The following is an 18,758-nucleotide window of genomic DNA, read 5'->3' on the forward strand; positions in this document are numbered from 1 at the left end:
ATCAAATTTTTAAAGTTGTTAAAAAAAAACAACTGAGTACAAACAGATGTTGAACTTATCTAAAGACTGGTTGAAGTTAGAAACAATAAAAGTAAAAAAAAAGACTAAAAATCGTGTTAAATATCACGACCTTCAAGCTATTCTATAAATTTTGTAATGGTCTTTCATAAAGTTTGAGGGTTTTGTAAATCTTTCTTCTGAAAAACATCCATTAACAACTTTATTAACAAGCTTTAGAAGCCAATTATATATAGGGAAGTTGGCAAACCCAAAAGTATAATCGAGCAAAATTAAAAAAAAAACATCTGAGACCGCTCTTAATCCATATCCTTAACACATGTGCAACTTTGTAATTCGTGTAACGTTCAAATATAAGGAATTTTGAATTCTTGCGCGAAATGTAATAGCTTCAGTAGCGTGTTAAAAGTAAATTTAATATGTAAACATTCCGGCGGCACATTAATATGTCTGCGGACTCACGCCCTCAGAAACCGATTTTCGATACCTGTGATGGGCTGAGCAGAGATAACCCATTGTGTAGCTTTGTGCTTAATTTTAAAACACATCCCACTTTTACATTACATCTTTACATAGATTTTTTCTTCTCCTACCCACTACTAGTACAGCGGTAAGCCTACAAATTTGCAACACTAAAACCAGCAGTTCGATTCCCCTCGGTTGTCTCACCAGATAGCTCTTTGTAGCTTTGCTAAAAGAAAGCACATGTTATCCTTTTGTATAACTTGGTGTGTGTTTTTGGTATCATATTATTTTTATATTTATAATTTCCTTTTATAATTTATCTATATTTATACATGGAAGATATTTTGATGATATTAATGATAATCTGACTTCATTAACTTCAATAAATTTAAAAAGCAGAAAGGTATCTATAACCAAACTAATACTGTGTGATTTGAGCAATAAGAAATTTTAAATTGGCATCAAATTCAAATACAAAATGTTGTAGAATACTATTTAATATTATCATTATATAAAGTTGTTGTTTTTTTCCCAACTGTTATCAAAATTTGTTCAAGCTTTTTGAAAAGGTGTATGTTTTCTTATATTTCAAAGAAAATTAAGTTCGTATATTTATTAGAATTGCTCAATATAAAATGATAAACAATTTTACTTATTACTTTATTCTTAATGTAATCATTTTATAGTATTAATAAATACTTTGTTAAAATGAGTACATATTCATGTAAGATTTGTGGTTATGTTATATTTTTGACGATATCACACAAAAGCGTTTTAACTTAATCCATTTAGTCTGGGTGCCGTACTAATATAAACCAGTTCTTCCCAAGTTGTATGAAACTGAGACAGAAACTAGGGCACGATTAGATAAGTAAGTTTTTAGACGTTGTGAAGATCATATACTGAAATATCATGGTTTCCGTTTTGTTTCATATCGCAACTTCTATGTAAAATACACTATTTTCAGCCGAGAACAGCGTAAATGTAAATCGATCGGGTGATATAATTAAATTTTCTTTCCATTATTTCTCCTCACTATCGTGATTACAGAATTTAAAAAAAAATCCATTAAGGGTTCTTCCAGTTTAACAAAAATTTCTTCGTTCTATGTTATTTATTCTTCTATCTGGTTCGATATAAACTTTGTTCATAACCTTTGTAGTAATCTAGCTCCGTTCAGTTATTTTACCCTTTGTTTTCTCAAAATACTCCGGATTTATTAACGTCCGGGGTACTCCTAAAGCACAAAACATGACTCAGAATGAGTTAAAACACAATGAAATAATCCGCTAAATAAATTATTTCATTGATAGACTTATAATTATGCAATTCACATACCTGAAAAACGAAGGGTCATACCCTCTGATGCTGCTCGGGTTTGTGCAATTGTGCTTCATCTATATATATGTATTTCACTTCTTCTTAACCTTACCCTTTTCATGGTCGAAAGTAAATTATTACTCTACAAAGCGCTTTGTTATTTTACAATTAATTTCAAACGTATTTTGGTTTTCAAATCCTGTATGCTGAATTTCTATTGTTTATTATTTGCAGTTTTTATTCTACATTTATCTCATTAATAATTAAAATATAGATTTCGTTTAAGTCGAGATAAATTTATAAGTGGACAGTGATGAAAATGTTGATACAGTAAACTCATATTTCTTACGTTCGCTCTGTGTCGCATCCTAACATCAACTTATGTGTTAAATAATAGGCTTCAAAAAATTAGTAGATGAGAAATGTTTGTGTAATTTACTTTCTTAGTGTTTAATATGTGTGTTCTGAAATTGTGTTCATGACCAAAATACCATCTATAACTGTTTACTTACTTTGGTACAACACTATGCAACAGGTTATCTATGTTCTGTCCAATATAGGGAATCCAACTTCAGATTTTACCGCTATAAGCCACTAAACTTAACGCTGACCCACTAGGGAACAGACAAGCGCGAAGAATACACAGGGAATATATGTTGAATATCTATCTTCAATACATACGTTAATGTTACATTTCTATATACTATGTTTTTTTATAGACACATACGCACCGTGCAGTTAATTTCAACTCAGCACTCACTATCTATCTTCAATACATACGTTAATGTCACATTTCTATATACTATGTTTTTTATAGACACATACGCACCGTGCAGTTAATTTCAACTCAGCACTCACTATCACCTGAGCTCGTGCTGGATTAAGCTTGTAAGATACAAGGGACACAAAAACAAAGTATCGGTAATTTCGTAATTCCAATTCAGTGATGTTTCCTTTGTTTCAGATTTTTGTTTTTTACGCAAGCGTACAAAAAAGGGATGTCTTTACACAATCGTTCCTGATTTTGAACTGAGAGACAAGAGGGAAGGTAGCTTAGCTTATGCCAACTTTTAAAACCAGTCTTGTCTGAAGGAATTATATAATTTGGCGTACATTCTTATAACACAACTGTTGTGTGAAAAGGCAGAGCACTTTATCGTACCAATAGGCTTCGTTCTTTAACTCTTCGAATTTACCGTCCAAACAAACTAACCACTAGAGCACACCCAACCACATTAAAAAAGTTAAGCACAAATTGCTCCCAGATTTGCTCAAAATTCTTAAACAAACTAGTTTTTCCCCTTAAGCTACTTCATTATTATTCTGTTTTTAATAAAAAATAAAGCCTTAGAATAATTCATTAATAAATTATTACTATCTGGCTACTACGTTACGGTATTATAGAAGCTCTTGCTTATATGATACTGAGAAAACATTTTTATTACTTAATGTGCAACCCCCAACTTCGCGAAGTATTTATCCTGTTGAACATGGAATTGCAATAGGGGTCACGATTTTTCCATTTTTGCCTCCGTTTTCCATTATGGAGAACATTAATTTTTTTCAATTTTTGGGTGCAGATATGATGTCATAAATATGTCACACGCGAATCTAATGCACTGGTGCCATGCATATAAATATAATAGTGTTGTTTGTTGTATGTCTATGTAAATACTTCACAGGGTGTGGATGGATCTTGGTCAAAATTGATATGGAAGCTCATTAGTCCATATGAAAATACATACAATTTTTCAATTTTTCATTTTACGGTTTTTATGAGTGTTTTTGCAAGCATTTTTACCATTACTTCACCCCTGTTGATGTATCTTCATCCAAATGCGTGAAGGTTTGTTGGGTCCAAGAGAAGATACATGCAATTTTACGGTTTTATTTTTTGTGTTTTGCTGTTTTTTATGAGCGTTTTGGATTGGTTTTTTTTACAAATTATATAGAAAGGAAACAACTTTTCAGGTCGTAAGATAACTTTTTGTTAATCATGAATTTATATAATTACCGTTCAGGGAAGGGGTACCCCAGCTACTATCAAATAGTACCTGAAATAACCAACTGCAAAGTACAACTGCCTGCAAAAAAAAAAAAGAACAGAATTAGACACAAACAGCCTGTACGTTGTTTGTAATTTATTATTTTCTAACAAGGCCTTATATTATATATTAATTATATCTTAAATATTCTTGTGAGACATAACCTTCAAGATTTATCTTCCCAAAGTTGAAACTGGTTTAGAATTATTTAAATTAACATCGGTATAAGTAATTTGTATGCACTTTTCTTTTATAAGACCGCAATGTTTTGTATATAAAAATGAATATGATATGCAAACATTGTGTAACTACCTCACCTCAACTTGTTTTTAATATTGGGGAGTTAAATGTATAAATTAGTATAACTGAACATCAATTTTTTTTTTATAGAACATCATATAGCCATTACTTCTGTGAGTATATTTTGAATACATAATGTATAAGTTTACTAAGACTATACGTTTTTATTAAATGTAATGATTTACGATATAAGATTCTTTGAGAGTTGTTTGATTTTAAAATAATCCATTCTTGGTTTCTCGACACTTTTTTATCATCATTCTTTAAGTTATCCAGTGTCATCAGGTTATTGATCAATATCCGAGTGTCTGCTCCTTATTTTTGAACACATATTTCAACAGGATATGTTTACACATTGAAAACCGAGCAGCCGGAAGGAAATATAACAATACGATTTAGAGAATAAGGTTCCTGTGTCGCTTCGTATTGCTTTTTAATAACTATAAAGAACAGACTTTGGAAAGTGTATGGAATGGTTGTTATATAAAAAGAACATCTTTCTGTTGAAGACGTTTTACGAATGTTTTCAAGTCGAAACGTATGTCTTTTACGGCCATCCCTACCCCGGTGGCTGAGTAATAGGTCTGAGAGCTAATAACGCTAAAAATCGGGTTTCTATACTCACCGTGGGCAGAACACAGATAGCCTGTTGTGTAGATTAACAACAAACAACGCCTATTCTTTATTTTTATCAGAGGTTTGATTACCTTTTTTGTTTGGAACAGTGGTAATTACTAACTTTAGATCGTGCTACATGTATTATACAAACAAATTAGTGCCTTATGTTTATTTTTAATTTTTAGAGTAGATGTTAAAATGACCCAATATAACCAAAGGAAATGTTAATACGGTTCCTGAACCCTCCAAATACGGCCTGCATGAAACAAAATTATTGTGATGCTGCATTTCAAATCCATTGAACTACAATTTTGTGCAATATATTATACTAGCAAAACTGTATCATATTATATTAACAAAACTGTTATATTATATTCGCAAACCTCCGCTTTGGTACAATTTATATATACAAGCAATTTAACTAAAGCCTTTTTTGTTTTATATTCCTCTCCATTTCTCTGATAAACTGTGTGTGTGTTTTTCTTGTAGCAAAGTCACATCGGGATATCTGCTGAACTCACCAAGGGGAATAGAACCCTTGATTTTAGCGTTGTAAATCCGTAGACTTACCGCTGTATTAGAGGGGTGCTCTCTCATATATTAAAATATTTTTCGACCGAGTAAGTTTAAAATCATACTGGAATTGTAAAAGTAAATTACATTTTTTAGAAATATATCAAGTTTGCTTTTGAAAATCCGAGGGTCGCGGGTTCGAATCCCGGTCGCACCAAACATGTTTGCCCTTTCAGCCGTAAGGGCATTATAATGTGACTGTCAATCCCACTATTCGTTGGTAAAAGAGTAGTCCAAGAGTTTGCGGTGAGTGATGATGACTAGCTGCCTTCCCTCTAGTCTTACACTACTAAATTAGGAACGGCTAGTACAGATAGCCCTCGAGTAGCTTTGTGCGAAATACGAAACAAACAGACAAACTTTTGAAAATTTCTAGAAACAATAATGGTACCAAAGATGCGAATTCAAAAAAAAAAATCATATTATAGTAAAGGAATACTCCAAGTCGTTTGTGGCTCCGCAAATAACGGAGAAAGAGAAACTGTGACAAATGAGTTGGATAAAACCAACAGTGTTGGCTTTTTATAGTCTGTTTTGTTTTCAGTTAAATAACTGGTCTGACATCCGTGTTGAGCCACTTAACTGAATTTGCTTTGATAAACTAGTTAACATTCCTGATAAAAGATTTCCTTTTGGTGGAGGCAGCAAGATCAATTAATAAAATATTGTCCTGGCTACCTTACAAAGCATAACATAATCGGAGAAACGTTCTCTTATCAGGCAGTAGAAATGTATTTCAGAACGGGTGGTATGAGTGTTAGTACTTTTATTGATAAGCAGAGAACTACGTTTATCAATAAAAGTGTTAATACTCTTACTAGTCGTTCTGAGATACATTACTATTTCAAGTGAGTTTCTCGTCACCAAGAGGCAGTAGAAACAATAACAGGAACCAGACGTAATAGTTTGTTATAAGTGTTCTCTTGTTTGTTACAATGAACACTCGAATATTGAAAAAAACTTAAGTTTTGCATAAGCGGGTGTGTGTGTGTTTTTCTTATAACAAAGCCACATCAGACTCTCTGCTGAGCCCTCCGAGGAGAATCGAACCCCCTGATGTTAGCGTTGTAAATCCGTAGACTTACCGCTGTACTAGCGGGGCGCTTTGCATGTGAATTCTGTTTTGAAACCTGATACTTTTGAGTGTTACTTAATTGCATTATAATAAAGTTAGCAAGAGAGTCATATGTTAGATGAGAGGACGTAATACCCATTTAATAAGGATAAAAATAATGATACATCGAATACATAGTCCAGTGTAATTACCTGTAATATAAGCTAAGCAGTAGAAAAATATAGCGAACAAATAATACACAAAAGAAAACCTATGATAGACTAAACTAAGTACACCAATCGAACATAATTACCTAAAGCCGCCAGTTTGATTACGTCATCAAAGGCTCTTGGCTCCTTGTGATGGTAATTAGGTAAAAAAACTAAATTGAACTTATGGTAGTCTGTCAGTATATGTAATTGGATGTTATCTCCACACTTTTTCTTCTTCATTTCTAAAATTCACTTTGTAATATATATCAAATCTTTAAGACTTGTGGTCATTTAGGTAGGTCACATATAAAGGCATTTCCACAGAGCATCGTTTTGCAGATTTTGAATACGTTATAGGTCTCAAATTTCGGTTTAAGTGATACTAGAAACAGCTTAGTAGTAGTTTTGTTTCACGTCTCATCCTTCAATGCCAAAACTATAACATATCTTAGTTTGTCTCTTATGAAGCACCAGACATGCTCGCCCTTTCAGCCGTGAGGGCGTTATTATGTTCGGTTAATCCCACTTTTCGTTGGTAAAAGAATAGGCCAACATTTGGCGGTGGGTAGGGATGACTAGCTGCCTTTTCTCTAGTCTTACGCTGCTAAATTAGGAAAGGCTAGCGCAGATAACCATCGCGTAGATTTGTGTGAAATTCAAGAATCAAGCCAATTCTTACGTGCACGTATAATTTATTTGCGTCGATTTCCTGTTGTTTTTAACCAATTAGATCAGAAATTGTAGAGAATTCTCTACTGAGAGGAATCAGTTTTGCAGTATCATGCAAATGAATGTAACATAAGTTTAAATAAGCTTGAACAACTTAACGCCGTTTGAACTTGATTTAGTAAATAACAAAATGAAATGTAAACTAATGACAAGACACATCAGTAAAAATTCATAGAAACAGAATGACAAAAACGGGTTAACTTCCATATAATAAATGTCATTTCTTTACTTATCGCAAATGAAATTGAGATTTGTAACTTTTAATAAACTTAAAGGTTAATTTTTATATTGAAATATTCACGATATTTGACTGTACATTAACCAAAAGGTTATAAACATAAATGCATAACAATGGGGGAATAATAAGTGAGTGAAAGTTCTACTGTGTTCAGCCAGTTAAATCGACACCTTCTGTTATGCATGCTAATGCTATAGAACCTGTGTTTCTATTTTGTTAGGCTCTTGATCTACACGTTTCAGTTTGTTGGACCAATTAGAATATTAATTCAAGAACTGTATTAACGAATTTGATCACGTACTAAACAGAAATCAATTATTTCGATTTGTACCGTGATGAAACGTGGCAAATAAAACACCTCCATTTTCCATTTGAGAATCGAAGCCATGCATAAGACATAATCTTTGAGTTTTATATAATTGTATGATTTAAAATCACTAAATTACAGCCCAATAATAACGACTTACATCAACATACTGTTTTTCGAAATAAATCCATATGTTTGAATTTTTTTTACTGTCGGCTTAATTTATAAAATACATATTCTATTAATATATATATATTTAAATATAAAATAAAGCATATTGTATTTGCTTACATGGCCGAACCCCTAAGACTACCTGACGTTTTTTTTTGTTTTTTGAATTTCGCACAAAGCTACTCGAGGGCTATCTGTGCTAGCCGTCCCTAATTTAATAGTTTAAGACTAGAGGGAAGGCAGCTAGTCATCACCACCCACCGCCAACTCTTAGGCTACTCTTTTACTAACGAATAGTGGGATTGATCGTCACATTATAACGCGTTTGCAGACGTAATTTGCTGATAATAATATATTGTTCTCTATAATTGTGTATCGCTGTTGATCAACAAATTTGAGTTCAAACCACCAACTGAAATACATTTTGTGTTGCTAATCATTGTTCAAGTGACTTTTAATGCAGCAAAAATATTCAATGCACTAAATGCACGGAACAAAGCATGCTATGTAAACAACACTATGAAAACTGATTAATATATGATAGAAATATGGCTAGAAGGCAAAACACGGTACTGTTTTTTTGTTTTTTATTTATTAATGTATCACTGTTTCTTAGAAACAATGTACTGCTCGATAAGCAAACATATCCAAATCTTTTAAATTTAATGAGAAATACTCGTTTGAACCGTCAATAGAAAGCACGCGTCATTATGCTTGTTTCCAGCCTTCAGCGTGAACGTCTTTAAATGATAATACATAATCCTCTCTTTGTCGTAGAAATGTTAAATGGAAAGTAATAATATTGTTCGCTCTTAGTTTATGTTCTAGAATTTATAGATTTGCATTATCTTTAAATGTGTGCATGTTTTTCTTACAGCAAAGCCACGTTGGGCTATCTGCTGAGTCTACTGAGAGAAATCGAACCGCTGGTTTTAGCGTTGTATGTGCCTAGACTTACCGCTGCACCAGCGAGGAACTTTAATTCTGTTAACACTATCTTACGTTTAAATGTAATTAGTATTTTCAGGCATTTCCTTTACACATATTACAACTGGTTGACATTGTCTGTAATCTTGTTTTTGTTTCTAGTTAACAAAGAGTTAACATGTTTAAAGTAAATTATATATATATAATCAATAATTATCAGTACATTTGATTATCTTATGTCAAATTTTAAAATCAGGAAATAATGAAGTTTATTACATTGAAATATAACTACTTGAAATAAATATCTCAATTAGCCATTGTTAGATATTTCTTCCAGGGGTAAATATCTCTAATGTCTACACGTCTCACATTAAACTTCAGATAATGAGGAACGTGTGTAAGGAAGGAAATGTTTCAATGAAACTTAATTCTAGAGACAATGATGACATATAGATAATACCCTTCATTTGGGTAAAAGTTTTTTTCTATATAAATGTTTCTACGAATTAACATTACTGTAATTTGTTTGTTTTTTTACTTCACTGCGACTTGCCCATTAATTAAAATATCGCATTTTATGATATAAGAATGTAAAAAAAGCAGGATAAACTATTCACTTACGTCTAAGGCATATATTTTATCACAATTCCTTGTATACGATCTTCCAATAGGCGCTGTATAAATTACTGTAGCTCTCATGTTTGATATTTTAACGGAACTATTCACATGCTAGAAACACGAAAATTAGTTTATCTTATACCTGTGTTAAAATAATTAAGTGATGTGGTTAAAATAATAATCAAACGGTACATAGCTTGTTTTTTTTTATGTAAAACTGTCTTAAACAAGCATATTAAATATTCAAACTTTCAATAAAAGCTCTAGTTTTACACATCATTAAAAATCATTTGCCAAGGGCACGATATCATTATGCGAATTATATTTATATCAGGAAGTTATTCATAAAAACACTTAAAGTAGCAAAGGCAAGGAATGTATGCGATAACCGATTGAGTAGGATGAACTCCTTGTACCTAGAGTAATGGGAAAAGCTTTGATATTGATCTCTACTGAAGATAGACATAAATAAAGATGGAAGAGTCTACAAGCAGCCATAGCACTCACTAACGTATGTATTGTAAGAAACTAAAAATTTGAAACTTTACGGAACTAGCCTGTTATTCTTTGCAGTGATTAATTTAAACTTTGTTAAATATATAATACTATATGACTAATAACTAATCAGTAGCTACATACATTTTCTCAGAAACAAACTGTATTTAGTGTTCCTTAGCTTCTTTCTTTTTCTGACCCCCTAAGACTACCTGACGTTTTTTTGTTTTTTGAATTTCGCGTAAAGCAACATGAGAATTATCTGCGCTAGCCGTCCCTAATTTAGTAGTGTATGACTAAAGGGAAGGCAGCTAGTCATCACCACCAACCGCCAACTTTTGGGCTACTCTTTTACCAACGAATAGTGGAATTGACCGTCACATTATAACGCCTCCACGGTTGAAAGGGCGAGCATGTTTGGTGCAACGGCAATTCGAACCCGCGACCCTCAGATTAAATACGAGTCGCATGTCTTAACCCACCTGACCATGCCGGGCCAACTAGAGAGAAGGTATCTAGTCATCACCACCCACAGCCAATGTTTCGGCTACTTTTTTATCAACTTATAGTGGGACTCACCATTACGTTATAACGCTTCCACGTCTAAAAACGCAGGTACGTTTGATGGAATGTGGATTCAAACCCGTGGACGTATCAGGAAGCTCGTCTTTAAACAATTAAATATAATAAAAGACCTCAAAATGGAGCATCATAAGTTAATGAAAAGTTTGGTTTTAATTGATAAGAAAATCAAAATTTATAAAACAAATCTTATTATCTCGTTAAGAGTTATCATTAAGCTAATCAACCTTTGTCAACAACGAACATGTCAAACAAAACCGTTGCTTATTGCCTAACACTGTCTTTGATTACCAATCTACGTCAAGTGTTTCCCTTCCTCTATAACAGCATTTCTCACCTAGTGCAAAGTTACGGGTTAAACAAGGAAGGCCGAAATGGCGTGCTGGATGGAGTTTCAAACACACCAGATTGAGTTCGTTAAAAATGTGCATACTAGAGCACCTCTTATGAATACCAAGAGCAGTGTTAGCGAATGTTGTTATTGGCAACCACTTATGGTACTTGTGTATGACCTCATTTAAGCGACCAAGATCATCAAAACTTTGTACCTTTCGTTTTATAAAAGAATATTCCGAAACACGTATAAATGATTCTTGTCATTGAAACTGTTGCTGCTACAAATCACGATAAATCCATGGCATAAAGGTCTTGTTCAGCTTCGTCAGTTATGATAAGTTTGGGAATTCTTTATTACTTTTGCACCAACTAGAATGTAAGCATTAGCAGTTGTAAAAGTGTCTTAAAAATCAATATTTGTGGTGAAAAACACGTTAAATAGAATTGAGTCTCAATGTGGTTTACTTCCAAAACCAAAAATTGTATTCACACACTTATGCAGCCCCGACATGGCCAGATGGTTAAGACACGCGACTCCGCAATCCGAATGTCGCGGGTTTGAATTCCCGTCTCCCCAAATATGGTCACCCTTTCAGCCGTGGAGGCATTATAATGTGACGGTCAGTCCCACTGTTCGTTGGTAAAATAATAACCCAAGAGTTAGTGGTGGGTGGTGATGACTAGCTGCCCTCCCTCTGGTCTTACACTGCTAAATTAAAGACGGCTAACGCAGATAGCCTTCGTGTTGTTTTGCGCGAACTTCAAAAACAAACAAACAAATACACTTATTCTTAGCAAATAGTCTTACTTTTTTCCATTTTTGTCGAAAAATTATGTTGTCATTTTCTATATTAACTCTTTAAAGTATTCTATATTTATCCAACAATAAAAACCATGATAATGCAATTCTGACAAATTGTATTTTATGTTTTTTATTTTGCACAAATTATCTTTATTAGTGATGAACGTTTGTGTTGTAGTTTTATTTTCTTAAAAATAGCTTAAAATATGCAACCATTAACACTATAATTTCACCAGTGTTGTTAACCCATGAACCAATTTTTGTTTGTTTCCTTCTCTGCCAAACTCACGACAAGAAGTTTCCTCAGCTCATTTTGCAATTTTTTCTATTGTTTCTTTTCAAAATGATCCCTCTTTGCTTATAGTTACCGAAACTGTCCTTATGCTTTTGTGAAAGATACAATAATCTGCAAAAGAAAAACAACTGACAAGTAAAAAGGAAGCAGAAGAGAAACCTTCTGTATCTGAAGAGAACACACATGAACATCAGTCTTCATTAATGTCAATTTTCTTTCACCTTTTTGTTTTCAGTTACGATGACCTCTAGGGACTTCTAAAAAAAAAAGAAAAGTGTTCTTCCGTATCATGAAGTAGGGTTCACGATGAAGTTGTTTTAATCTTTTATCTCAAAGCTGAGAAAGCCTTTTATAACAAAGATATAACTGCCAAATCATTACCTCACAACTTTATCCGACACAGTAGACACTTATACTGGGAAAAAAGTATAAAAATAGAAAAAAATAAAATTTTAAAAATAGTAAAAGTAAATCAAACCAACGCTATATAAATTACACATTTTGCTTCTCTCTGGCTGAGTTTTTTTCATAAAGAGTTATAAAACTGGCAGTCAATCAGTTAGCCTAGATGGTAGGTTCTATGGTGTTGCTGTTGCTGACAGTCAATCACTTAGCCTAGATGGTAGGTTCTATGGTGTTGCTGTTGCTGACAGTCAATCACTTAGCCTAGATGGTAGGTTCTATGGTGTTTCTGTTACTGACAGTCGATCACTTAACCTAGATTGGTGGTTTTATGGTGTTTCTGTTACCGACAGTCGATCACTCGACCTAGATTGTGGATTCTATGGTGTTGCTGTCACTGATAGTTAATCACTTAACCTGGATGGTGGGTTCTGGGAATTTCCATCACTAACAGTCAATCACTTAGCCGAGATGGTGGGTTTCAAGTGTTGCTGTCACTGACAGTCAATCACTTGCCTATATAGTAGGTTCAATGGTGTTGATGTTACTGACAGTCAATCACTCAACCTAGATTGTGGATTCTATGGTGTTGCTATTACTTACAGTCAATTACTTAATCTAGATGATGGGTTCCAAAGTGTTGCTGTCACTGATAATTAATCACTTAGACTAGATGGTGGGTTCTGGGATGTTTCTGTCACTAACAGTCAATCACTTAACCGAGCTGGTGGGTTTTAAGTGTTGCTTTCAGTAAAAGTCAATCACTTAGCGAAGATAGCGGGTTCTAGGGTGTTGCTATCACTAGCAGTCAATCACTTAGCCAAGATGGTGGATTCTGGTGTGTTGCTAACTGTATTTCTTCCAGTTGATTACATATACTAATCAAATTTTACTGTTTTTATTACACTCAATCTAGCAATGACTCTTAGGTTCTAATGGTTAAAATATATTTATCCTTTAACTACTCCTTAAATGCTTTATTATGAGTTTATTAATATTTCCTCTAATAAGGTTTCCTGGTGTGTCAGCGGTAAGTTTACGGATTTACAATGCTAGAAACGGGGCCTCAATATCCATGGTGAGTAGATCATATATAGCCCATTTTGTATCTTTTTTGTTTAATTTCAAACCTAGTCTGATCTTTAATAAAATTATAAAGTTATCCTTACAGTGTGCTATATTTTGTTTTCGTTGTTTATTTGTTTCAGTGCTCTTTTCACTTCAAGCTGTTTATAAATGGTGTTTTCGTAACTGGTAAACTGACATTACCTATGGGTTTTTCTTAAGGATAAATAATTAAGATTTATTTTCAAAATGTCTTATACATATTGAAAAGTTTTGTAACTCTAACTTTTTTCTTATATCTATTTAAAATTCACAGAAGTGTGTAAGATTTATTACTTGTGTCAAGACAAATCAGACTGAATTTTGACGTAAAAATAAAATATTAATAACACTAGTTACTAACTGAAATGCATATTACTCTAATAAATAAATTTCCCGCTGTTTTAGTTTTAGAAATATGTTTATATATTTAGAACGGTAAAATCGGGGAGTATGTTTTCCTACGGTGTATATTACCAAAGTAGCCTCTTGCGTAACTTTGCACAAAAACGAAACACACCTATTTTATAAATAAAATAACAAGACTAAAGATTAGAATTCTAAATGTTTATTTTACTCTGATTATCAATAAATTATAATTATATCAAGTTACCTTAATAGATTCAAATCTAAATATTAACTCAATAATGAATGTAGCTAATTTTTTATAATGATCAACTTGACTTGATTACTAAAACTAACACTGAAGGAAAAAAAGCATACATAAAAAATACATTAAAAACAATATATTTACTTCTTGCTGTGTTCTGCACCTGGAGAAAGATGCACCAGTACACACAATTTACATTATTGTCGACGGCTATTGATCAATGCAACTATAGAGTAGTTTAACAAATGTGTTGAATTACTAAGACGTATGTTACTGTTTCGTTCTAAAGTCAGGAAGCTCAGTTGTAGAAATGGTACAGCAGACATGAATGTGTGTAGCGACAAAATAATAAGAAATTAAATGAATAATAAAATTGTGCAATAAATAGTAAAAAGTTAACATAAAATACTACACTAAAAATTTATATTTATTGCAGTAACTGCAGTAAAAGCTTAAAATAACAGGGTGTAAAACTAATAGCGGTTACTATAGTAAAATTATTAATTATTAATTGATAAATACATAAGCAAGTAAGATGTAAACGTAATAGTTTTGGGAACATGTTACTAATCTACAAAATACGTAATTTTGTCATTGGTTGTAAGATGTTCAGTAAATCTACCACAAAGATTAATAAATAATGCGTTCTAAATGCCGTAGGAGAAACTTCGTTTTGTAAAAGACGAAGGTGAGTTTATGAGTTCTATCGAAGAGTTCTCGTAAAACTAAACAAATCATTTTATCTACTAAACTGTGGTTAGTAAACAATGTACTATCATGTACGTGAAATATTTCTGTTCAGAAATGGAAAGATTATATTTTAAAAATTAAAAGCGTCTGTTTTATTGAAAAATTTGAAATGAACGACTATTGGATGATAACACACTCTGCTTGATTGGTTTGAATTTCGTGCAAAGCTACACGAGGGCTATCTGCGCTAGCCGTCTCTAATTTAGCAGTGCAAGACTAGAGGGAAGGCAGCTAGTCATCACCACCCACAGCGAACTCTTAGGATACTCTTTTACTAATGAATAATGGGATTAACCGGCACATTATAACGCTCCCACGGCTGAAAGAGCGAACATGTTTGGTGCGACTGGAATTCAAACCTGCGATCCTCAGATTACGAGTCGAACGCCTTGACCCACCTGCCCATGTTGGGCCAACACAGTGTGTAAGAAGCTGTTATAAAGCGAAAGGTAAAAATTAACATTTTCAACCACAGGAAACGTTTTTCAAAAATTTATTTAAGATTATAGAATATATATCTATATTACAATTTCAAAACTTAAAATATAATCGTTACAGTTTCAAAAAGTCGTGGTTTCTGTAAACTACTGATCCTTGAAATATATTTTGTTTGTCACGAAAAAGTTTTTATACTGGAGTATTTTTGGTGCATAAATATGTTTGGTATGCCTACAAGTGCAGATGCAAAATTTTACCTTTCCTACTAAGTTTGGCCCCCGGCTAGTACAGGAGTAAGTATACGGATTTACAAAGCTAAAATAAGGGGTTCGATTTCCCTCGGTGGGCTCAGCAGATGGCCCTATGTGGCTTTGCTGCAACAAAACACACACACACACACCTTACTATTTTTTTTTTAATAGATGCAAATTTATGATGAGGATGTGATGAGGATACCACCAATTATTCATCATAACCACATTCACAATAGCTTCATTTTGAGTTTACTTACTAATAAAGTGTATTTTATCACATTTTACATTTTTTAGAGTAATTAAGATTAGTTTTCATAACACGTTCGACGTTTTGATAACTTGTATGATCACTATCAAGTACATAAATATTGACAGTAAAAAAAGTTTTGGTATTTAAATCGACATTACAAACTAAACAATGCATTTAAATCGTAGAATTTATTTTAGTTATTTATTCATGTAAATATCAGTTCGAGTGAATTTTACAGATTGTTTATGTATGGTTAAACAAGAAAACAATTTAAAGATGAATAAATATCAAAAATATATGAAATACTTTATGAAAAACATCGTACCTGTTATAAAACTAATATTACCTACAGTAAAAGCTGTAAATTATAATAAAAGATGTTAACAATGCTTCCATTAAATTGATTGTTATATTGTTTATTTATCAAAGTTTTTTGTTTTACATTACATCGTTCTGGTTAATGCATTACTGAAGATGTTGTTCCGAACAGAATATAAAAAAAACAATAACAAAGTTCTGTACAGTATTCACTCTTCTAATGTACGTTGTCGCCATTTCTTTCACCAAAAGTATTGCAATCTTTTCCACTATGATAAACACATTTATTCGTCAGAACTCACCCTGTGAAGAAAATGTTCTTTCACTACAAGGAAAGCACATTACTAGTATTTAAATACAAGTATCGTTAATCAAATGTTCAAGCCCAAGATAATCCATAAAACAAATATTTTTAATTAATTCTTGTCATTATTTTCTAATAAAAATACTTCAAATAAACTATATTACAGTTTTTGTGCATCCCAGCTCATTAGATAAAAATAAGAGTTGCTTAACGTTACAATAATTCGTGGACATATCTCATTAACACTTTCTAATTTGTAAGAAATGAGTTTCTCACATCAGATTTTAGACATCTTGTTTATTATACTTTTTGTGGCAAGTTTAACATTCTTTTTGCAACCGATAATAGGATAAATCATTTACAAGAATCACCTGTTTCGAAAAAGTTAAAGTAATTACTTGAATAAGGTTTTATGTATTTGATAATTTCAAAGAAATCGTGTAAAAACTTTATCATGGCGTGAACCATTAATTTTACCTCTCACTTTGTCATAGCTTCTTACACAGTAGATCTTGTCGTTATAATTTTAGTTAAATTACTAAATGTTGATAACTTAAGTTGTGTATCAGGGATATTAAGATAACAATATACAGCAATGAAAGTACTTCACCAATAGGATATCAACAATTTTATCAATTTACTTCTTTCACCTGAGTCTTTGTTTCTACATTCAGCTAGTGGTGTGATTTTAACATAAGATTAGTCGTTTATAGACGCTACTCGTAATATTGTCTGTAACTCCTTTTCATTGCTTTACTTTGGTTATGTTAAATATAGGATTTAAGTTTTACAAATTATAGAACCAATTTTACTAACCATTTATTTCGTTATTTTTGTGCACTTAGACATTCGTTGTTTTTTGATGTTGTTGTTGGTTATTTGCTATTACTATCTATAATAGCCAGCTACCAATTTGCAGCTAACTGAAAGCATGGGTTATAAACATTATTATCTGATGTTAACCCCATCTGATGTTTAACGTTGATAAATGCGCTTTCATTAGTAACCAAACAATAAACCACGCATTTAAAGCTGTCTTATTTTAAGGTCATTAGCTGCTTATTTGCGTAACCAAATATAATAAATTCTAAAAATAAAAGTAGTCATCGTCCATATTGTTTCTCAAAAGCTTAGTTTAAATAGGTATATTATAATTATGAGAAATTACTTTAAATTGTAACTCTCAGCATTAGATTACTAGATAATGTCGTGCATAATTCAGCCAGTGGTCCATTTGATCACAAGAATGGTATCTGAAACGCTCGACTGCTCACAAACAATATTAACTTCCATTGTTCATCCTTCTCTGTACGTCCGGCGCTGGTATAACGGTAAGACTCCAGACATACAATCCTTCGTGTAGAAGTTCGATTCCCATCGGTGGACTCTGCAGATAGCCAGATGTGGATTTGCTGTATGAAAACACACACACCTTTCTGAATATAAGAGAAACCTTACTTACTTATTGTAAGCAATGAACAAATGATTATATAGCATTACATAAATCCTGTGTTTTGATATTTCTTACTGATATCATTTTAATAACCTAAGAGTAATGTTTCATGAAATACATTTTTATGAGAATTGCTCATATTCGTAAAAGTTATAATTCTACAAATTGTCGAAATTTTTGGTTCACTAACTTTTTAAATAAAATTCGTCTTATTATTTAAATTATAACTCAATAATGTGTTTATAAACAAAATATTATTTATCTTTTCATAAAAACGTAGTTAATGTACTTTCTGCTGATGTGTATAACACCGATAGCAAGCTCTGCCGTGCCTATTGATCGTATGAGCAAACAAATTTACATATATATGATATTTGGGTACAAATATTAAAAGTATATCAGAATAAGCATGGTTGTTCGAAGGAAGCTTAAGGCAGTGTGAAAAGTTAAAGGTAATGGTAAGAATTCATTCTCAAAAAAGGTTGAACGTAAAATGTTAAACACAGTCAAGAGAAAACTAACGTTAGTATGATACTTTACGCTCCCTAAGCTGGTCAATTATAGATAAAAATAATGTTAAAAATTACGAAGACAATGGTTTATCTTACACCACCTAATATAAAATTGAATATTAAAAAACTAAAAGTAACATTTCTCCTTTAAAAACGTATCTCTATTAATTCTAATTGCTAATTAATTAAAGCAATCTTAGCTTTACACCTCGTTCTATTTTATATAATAACATTATTACTACAAGTGCTTATATCCAG

At 32.3% G+C, this 18,758-nt stretch overlaps 1 long non-coding RNA gene across 2 annotated transcripts in view; it reads right to left on the bottom strand.

Moving 5' to 3' along the window:
* Positions 1 to 16,307: 16,307 nt before the first annotated feature.
* Positions 16,308 to 18,758, bottom strand: part of LOC143234988 (uncharacterized) — a 73,687-nt gene continuing 71,236 nt past the window's right edge. The window contains exons 4-5 of one of the 2 annotated variants that reach the window (XR_013018883.1): positions 17,704 to 17,947; positions 16,308 to 16,534 (exon numbers count right to left, since the gene is read on the bottom strand). This is a non-coding gene — a long non-coding RNA (uncharacterized LOC143234988). Of the gene's footprint in view, positions 17,948 to 18,758 lie in introns of both variants that reach the window. The other variant, XR_013018882.1, reaches the window with a different exon arrangement.

This window comes from Tachypleus tridentatus, chromosome 12, assembly GCF_004210375.1.
Source record: "Tachypleus tridentatus isolate NWPU-2018 chromosome 12, ASM421037v1, whole genome shotgun sequence".
Lineage (NCBI taxonomy): Eukaryota > Metazoa > Arthropoda > Merostomata > Xiphosura > Limulidae > Tachypleus > Tachypleus tridentatus.